The sequence below is a fragment of the Pygoscelis adeliae genome, unplaced genomic scaffold (genome assembly GCF_000699105.1).
Source record: "Pygoscelis adeliae isolate BGI_AS28 unplaced genomic scaffold, ASM69910v1 Scaffold289, whole genome shotgun sequence".
NCBI classification, from domain to species: domain Eukaryota; kingdom Metazoa; phylum Chordata; class Aves; order Sphenisciformes; family Spheniscidae; genus Pygoscelis; species Pygoscelis adeliae.
The window spans coordinates 2,216,602-2,224,361 of NW_008825499.1; the positions used below are offsets into that span (position 1 = coordinate 2,216,602).

General features: G+C 40.1%; 1 protein-coding gene across 1 annotated transcript in view; it reads right to left on the reverse strand.

The window, feature by feature from the left end:
- SHB (Src homology 2 domain containing adaptor protein B) overlaps window positions 1-7,760 on the reverse strand; it is a 93,566-nt gene that overhangs the window by 74,949 nt on the left and 10,857 nt on the right. The gene's annotated exons all lie outside the window — the stretch shown is intronic.

A 7,760-nucleotide genomic window follows, 5' to 3' on the forward strand; every position in this document is an offset into this window, starting at 1 on the left:
ACAAAACAGAAAACAAGCTTCTTGTTTAAACTTAGTTCCTTGAACCCATCTGTGCCAATCTTTCTCTCAAAGGAACATTATATTTACCTGTATTTTGTGAACTAGGACAAAAGGCAGCAAAAAGAAATTATTTGTCAGAAGAACAAGTTTCCTTTCAACGTTAGGAGACTAGAAAAACCTGAAGGTTAGAAAAATCTCACCCCTTACTCTACATTACCTCGCTCCCCTGACCCCTGCAAAATCATTTTGTGCTGTGTAAGCCCCATTGGTTATATAGGTTTTTTAATCAGCTGATTAAAGTAACAGGAATCATTTCTCCATATTACTGAAGGGGTAGAGTTAATCTTGGTTTCTATAAACTGACAAGGGGACCAGGGCAAATAAAAAAAATCCTCATATGAGAACTGCAGGGCACAGAGATGTAATGTAGGACAGACAAAAGAGTCTGAAGCAGAGAAAGCAGAGGCAGGCCTCAGCATCAGAATCCCCTCAGAATCATAAAATAATTCAGGTGAGAAAGAACCCCGGGAGATCACCCTGTCCAACCCCTCACTCAAAGTAGGGCAAGCCTAAAGGGTTCTGCCCTGAAGGCCCCCTGTCTTTAAGAGGGATTTTTCAACTAAGACTCTTTCTGTGTCACCAGTTACTTTACATCTTTAAGACCAGCACCAGTAAGACTGACAGCAGACTGCTATTCCAACAACTTCAATCTTTTCAACAAAGAACCAGGAGTACATTGCCAGCTATGAGACTGAAGCTGCATCTGCTTCTATCTCCTGCTGCCAGCATACCCCATCAGACAGAGCAAAAAACAGGACACACAAGCATTTCCAGATCAAATGCCTGCACAAATGCATGGAGTAAAGGAACAATTTATTACAAAAGGCAGAGATCTCCATTAAGATTAGGGAATAAAACATCTAACACACTTTGGAGTCACTACTTAGGCCCTGCAACACTGCCACACTGCAATTTTATACTAGTTATTTTGCTTGCCACCCCCCCCCCCCCAAAACAAAACAAAACAAAAAACCAGTCAACCAAAAAAACCCCATCACATTCCTCAGCATAAGCTCCCAACCCTGGACTACAGACCACTCGCAAGCACATTCCAAAGAAGGGACATTTTAGAAGATGTATTTGTTATCACTGAATACACGGATGTGAGTGTCAGAGCAAGACTTAGCTGTGCTACAGACACAGGTTAACAGCTGGGATACCAAAGTATCTGGGGTTGATGTTTTAATTAGAAATTAATTGTGTTTTGCTCCACTCAAAGTTTAAAGTGACTGGAAGTTTCTGTTTGACGAGAAACTACCAGACTGACATGGATAAAAGGGAGAAAAAAAAATTTCTTTCTCTCACTTAGTGTCCAAAATTACTGCCTCATTATTGTGAAAAACAGTTAACCCAAAGGAAAGAAGTCCCTTCTCCCATGTCTGGCAACATATGCCCAAGCAGCAAATCAAGTGACAGCAGCTGCACACACTTAAGACAAAGACAACAATCACACAGCTAATTTCTCCTAGTCACAAGGACAGGTTTATCTCCAAAAGTGCTGCAGCTGAAATGCCATCCATTTAGTCTTCTGATGCAATCCTGTCAAGAGCTGCTGGATGATAGCATGGGCTCTGTGCCGCTCTCTATTACAAACGTTGACAAGTAATACTCGCCAATCCTTAGCATAACTGTACTAAAACGTGAAACATAAAGCAGTCTAACACAGTTATTTGATATTTCTTCTTCTCAATTTGCCAAAAATACACTAGGAGGAAAATCATACATATACAATGCTGTCAAACAAGATAAAAATTAAGACTGATTTGCTTAAAGCATAATGGTAACATATTCAAGAGCTTCCTGTATTGAACATGAACAGAAGGACTAAAGCAACTCACTTGTTATTCAGAAGAGGTCTCACAAAGCAAAAGCTGCTTTCTAACAAGAAAATAAAATAAAAAAAAGTAAGGAGGTCCAAACCCACGTTATTTGATTATTGTATTTATTACTATTATTCTATTTTATTATCTGTAAATCTGTACCAGATCAGATTGAGGCTGGAAATATATCCACTACAGTAATCCCTGGAGTGAAAACCTCCCCTAGCTTGGACAGTGGGTGTAAACTCCTCCCCTTCAGATGAATAATAGTGTCACAAGCACTACGAGATTCTATATGGCTCACCATAACTACGTTTTCAATCAGGTAACCTATCAAATCTGCCAGATTGGGCAAACCAGCTCCCCCAAATGACCACCCCCCCCCAAAAAAAAAAAAAAAAAAGACCACCCCAAACCAAAAAACCAAACAACCCTCCCCAAACAAATCCCAGACCCACTTTTCAGCACTCAGTCAGGCAGAAAGAGCAGTCTGCTTTACCTTCCTGGAGCTGTATACCTGTATTTCCTTATTACAAGTAGCTTTACAGCTCTGAGCTGTCAGAGGGCTCCCTAAGTGACTGCTACCTTTTCCATACATATTAAAATTTACTAATTCTCAGCCTAGATATAGCAGCTGGCCAGTGCCATCATTTGATTTCTTCTATACTTGCTAACAGCTATAAATTCTCCACTTACAGGAAGGCTCAAGTTTTTCTACTTCTTTAATAAAGAAGCATTCATTCAAAAAGGCTTGAAAACCTCAAATGAGTATGCTTGTTAGTTTTGTTACAACATACCTATTGTAGATGTCTAAACTCCTTTTCACATTCCCATTATGGAAGATTATTTCTCCTGTTCTCAGAGATCCCAGCCAGAAAAAGGGTTCCTACTCTGCAAGTCTTTGTGCCATCTCCCCAGAAATTATTTTACCTTAGCAAGCTCATCTTTCAAGCCTATATGCAGTAGGTCAGACAAAGTACAGACAAAGTCTTCTGATGAATGACAAGGTTCTGAACAGAAGTTTTCTAGTCATGGTACATACAATAAACAAAACATTTGCTTCATGTCAGAGGGTATGAATACATTGTCCTCATACCACTTCATGCCATCCTCACAAAGCCCAAGCTTGCCAATCTTACATTCAAGTTCTGTTCACAAGCCTATGAGTATCCCAGGTACATCCCTTGAATGTGCAGTAGGGCTCTGCAGATCATGATCTTAATCACCTCCATGCCATGTGAGGAAGATCCAATATTAGAGCACCATGCTGTCACCTGTCCCCCATGGGCATGTAGGAACAGCCCTTTCTGTGTGATAATCAAAGTGCCTCCATGTTCACCAGGGCTCATCAGTGTTCCAGACAGGGATATTTGTGTTGTGATTTTTTTTCTCCCAACTTTCAGCCACTGCCCAGCAAACCGGTCTCAGTCAGTCATTTGTTTTCTGAGGTCCAGAGGCCAAGGCGACCACAGAAGATCCCGGCTTATGGCCTGCATGCAGTGCCCTTCCCACATCTTGGGTTACGTGCACTTCCAAGGCAAATGGCTAAACTTGTTCAACTGGCCTCCAAATTGATCTTTCATTTTAGTGACTGACAAACACAGGACAGGAAAGAGAAGGGAATGGATGCCATCCATCATCTACCAATGCATCCCTCTCAGAAGTCTCAACTGGTCAGGCTACCCAGGATCTAAGTCTGTACCTGCCACATCTGCCTTAGACACAATCAGAGGAGTGGCAACATGCTGAGGTTTCGTAGCTGCAGGCTAGAGAGGGCATTCACACACAGGGTCTGACCTTTGCAGTGGGACACAGTTAACTTGCCTCTCCTCTCTGCCAAATCCAGCCACCTTTCATGTGGGTCCTACCTGTCAAAATGAATCACAGCTATCAGGGAATCCCCAGAAGGCCTCAGGCAGCCATTCAAATTCCAAATTCATGTCTCAATTGGCTGCATTTGTCAAGGCTATTGTTAAAGACCTGTGGCTTATCTCTTAACAGAATGCAAGATTATCAGAGTGGACTGTGAGCTCCTACAACTACTGATTCCTGTTCTATACAAGCCCACCCTACAGCACCCCATACACATACTATTTTCTATCGTGTAGATCTAGTAATAGTAACTTGAGGCATGAGTAACTTCAAGCAAAAGAAGCTCCAAAACATAAATAGAAGTGCACTGATCAAAAGTAAGTGAAACTTGAATTCGAGCTTCCGTGATCAGAGGGAACAAGGATTTAGGGAACACTCACAGTTCTCTCTAGCAGGTTGTCTGTTAAAACTCAAAGGCAAAAGAAAAGGAGTATGGCTCAGTTACCTGAGAAGTTGACAAATTCAAAACCATAGCTTTAGCTAAAAAGTCAGTTAGCAGATATAAGATTAAAAAAACCCAACAACAAGCCCCCCCCCGCCCCCGAATATTAAATACAAGCTGAGATTCTGGTTTACCCCTTTAATATATATATTAACTAAGGTGCAAGCTTCACTGTTGATGCATAGTCTTTGTTCTTCTACAGTCTTAAAAATTCCATTTAAGACCTGCATATATTATTATAATAAATACAAGTTTAAATGAGTATCTGCATATGCAAAAGAATGATTTGCATATGCAGCCACAGGAAGAAAACAAAGAACATACCTAAATGCATAATTTTGCAGATATCTCTATCTGACTAAAAAACACATTTTAAAGGGAACAAACAAAGAAGAAATCAATGAGAACTTAACCACATTGAAATAAACTGAGTCTTTAGGAATAAACACTCTTTGAACTGAAAGGAGATACAAAAGACTTATCCTTGAAACAGCAACTTCAGCACAGAACTGTTTGTTATTCGACTGATTTAGTGGCTATCATGATTAAGGACACACTATTCTGGAAGAATGCAAGAGGAATTATGGTAAATAACATGAAGCAAAAACCCAAAAGACCTCTTCTGCCAGCCAAACCTTTGGGAGGCTTATTATGGGAGACTCTTTTTTTCAGGAAGATTTATTATTAAATATTATATATTATAAATATATTATTAATATATACTTAAATTAGAAAAAGGCAGACCATACAGTCCTCTCTTGGCTTTTGTAACTGGGAATTATGTCCACCAATATCACACTGTCATGTGACTGTCAGCAGAGATATAGAAGACGAGCACTTAGAAACTGTGAATTTGTGTCAGAGAACACCATGGTTAACACATTTACACAATGTAATGAAAGTTCCTCATCCTCTTTGAGAATTTATAGTCAGAAAAGACCAGTCACTAGCTACAGTAGATGCCACTCTATATTAAGTGTTTTTTTGTTTTGTTTTGATTTTTTTACAACAACCATGTGAAATTTTTGACAAATACTAAATTTCTTTTCTTGTCCCAAACAGATGTGAGAAACAGATGTTTCCTTAAAAATAATATTTTCATTTAATGCTCAGACAACTACACATTGGAAAGGTCTCTGATGATGAAGCCTGGACAAAGCTCAGCCTGCATACAGAAGGACTGCGAAGTTTGGTCTGGATTTGTTTTCCAAATGAATAAAGACTTGCACTTATGCTTTCTTCCATGAAGCACTGAATTCAAGAACTTGTTGAGTAATCCTCCCCATAGCCTCAGTACCACCTTTTTTCAAAATAAAGTTCACAGCCTTGGAAAACCTGCAAATACAGTGATCTGCACATGGCTGAATTCCCAAAAGGGTCAGCAGAAGGATCAGGAGAGTAAAAGAAGGATTTTTAGTATCTTGCTAGTGAGTCAGAAATTTAGATCATGATTCTAGAGAACTACTCTACAGATGGAGCTGTGTATAGAGCCTTTCCTTCTACTCCCAAATTTGAGTGTTGGAAAGACCTCCATCAGCTCTGTCTCTGGAATAAATTACAGGCCTCGTTCATAGCTTTGACTTCCGGAGAGGAACACATTCCTTGTCTAAAATGTAACTGAAGCACAAATTGGGAAAAGTAGCTCCTAAATTTCTGAGACAGATGTGGACTGTAAGGTGTTGGGGGCAAAAAAAGCACAAGTATTTAAACAGCGTTTCAAGAGCTACTCCCCATACACAAGACTCAGTTTTCAGTGAAGATGAATTGCTCCTTGCAGTTTCTACAAGTCCACACACTCACAGTGACAGGACCCAACTGCTAACAAGCTGATACATAAACAATAGTTCTTGTCTTCTTGCCTCTTCATTCCTCTCTATGCCCTTGATTTCCCAGGCAGTAATTGCAGTTCCCTGCTTTCCCATGTGTGTCCCTGCTTCACAGAGGGCAACGCAGGCCACACAGATGCTGCTGCTGCAAGTTTAAAAACAAGAGTTCTACCTGCTTTCCCCTCAGCAAGGAAAGGGTACTTTCTTGACCCATCCGCTCAACTATTTCAACTTTGAAAATACACCTTCCAGCATCTGCCAATAGATCCAAGAGTTATGGAAGGATGGACAGACAGAACAGTTAATAGGCATTGTTCCCTTCAGAAAACCAGGTCCAAAAAAAAAATGTCCAACAAAAAAAATGTTTGTATCCCATTCACTGCCATTAGCAGAGTAAGTTTTATAAAACAATTTTCTATACTTCATGCACAATGCACAACTACTCCAAAACCACACCTTATGTTAGTTTCCTTGTCAATGTTACTGTTTTACAGTAACATTTACAGAAACAGTGACATGTCTGTCAACATGACTGTACCACAGTCCCTTTCCTATCTATCACCATATGCTGTTTCAACTGCCAGGTCTCATACTACTTCTTCCACTTCAACACAGTGCCTAGCATACTGTTAGTCAAAGATACAATCACAGTGACACAGGGCAGCAAAGGAATGAGAAGTCAAACCATATTCTTTGCCATGGGGCAAGCTCTGCATGAATGTCTGAGAGTCAGACACTGTAACCAACTGCTGGTAGACAAGGACATACACAAGGATGTTTAGAGACACAAACATCTCTCCTATATCAAACAGTGCCGGTGAGCTTGGGGAGCAAAGGAGCGTGTAAAAATATAGAATAGGTATTTCTTCAGTGATCCAAGCAAATACAATGGCAAGCTGGCCCCCACAAGATCAGATTGCAAACTAGAAGTTTACTAGCAAACTTGATGGTTAAAAAGATAAACAGATTCACCTTTTTCCTTTCTAGATCCTTTCTCTTCATTAATCAGTCTAAAAGCCATTTACATAAGTTCCAATACATGTTCTTACTGTACCTAATTTCTCATTTAGAGTTAAATGCCCTTTAAATCACAATAAACTGCATAACCTTATGTTGTCTATAGAAGGTTTCACTTCCACATACACATTATATTAGAACAGTCATAATGCTAACAGTTTGCTTGCAAGTTTGCCTGAAGTTGGATGTGTAAAAAAGTGTAATACGGACCTCCTTCCTTATCTGACCAGTTTTGAGGGAATGGCTGCAGATAGTATCTGTGCTATCACGCAAAAGTAAGAAAGCTGGATTTATGGTCGCCCAACTGCTGAAACTTAGTTGTGTAATGCTGTTTTAGCTATGCTTAGTGTCTTGGTACTTCTGTGTTCACATGCAGACTTAACTAACCCAACTCCTGCACACACCCATGTGGAAATTCAGAGGACAATCTATAGAAGCAAGCACAATTCATTCCTTCTTGCTGATCAGCACCAGTATTCAGCCCTGCTTTAGTGTCCTCTCAATATCATTCTCTCCCATTGACTCACCCAGCCATGACCAATGGTATACACATGCACTTGATCTGAACAAAGGCCTATTCCTTCTTTCATGCTTTCACAGAAGAAGATATGCTTGTATGCTTTAGAGACTATTGTCAGACTAACTCCACATTCACTTACTGCACAGATTCATCTACAGAATGGGGAAAAGCACTCCAGCTTGACAGATCCTGCATTACTGTCC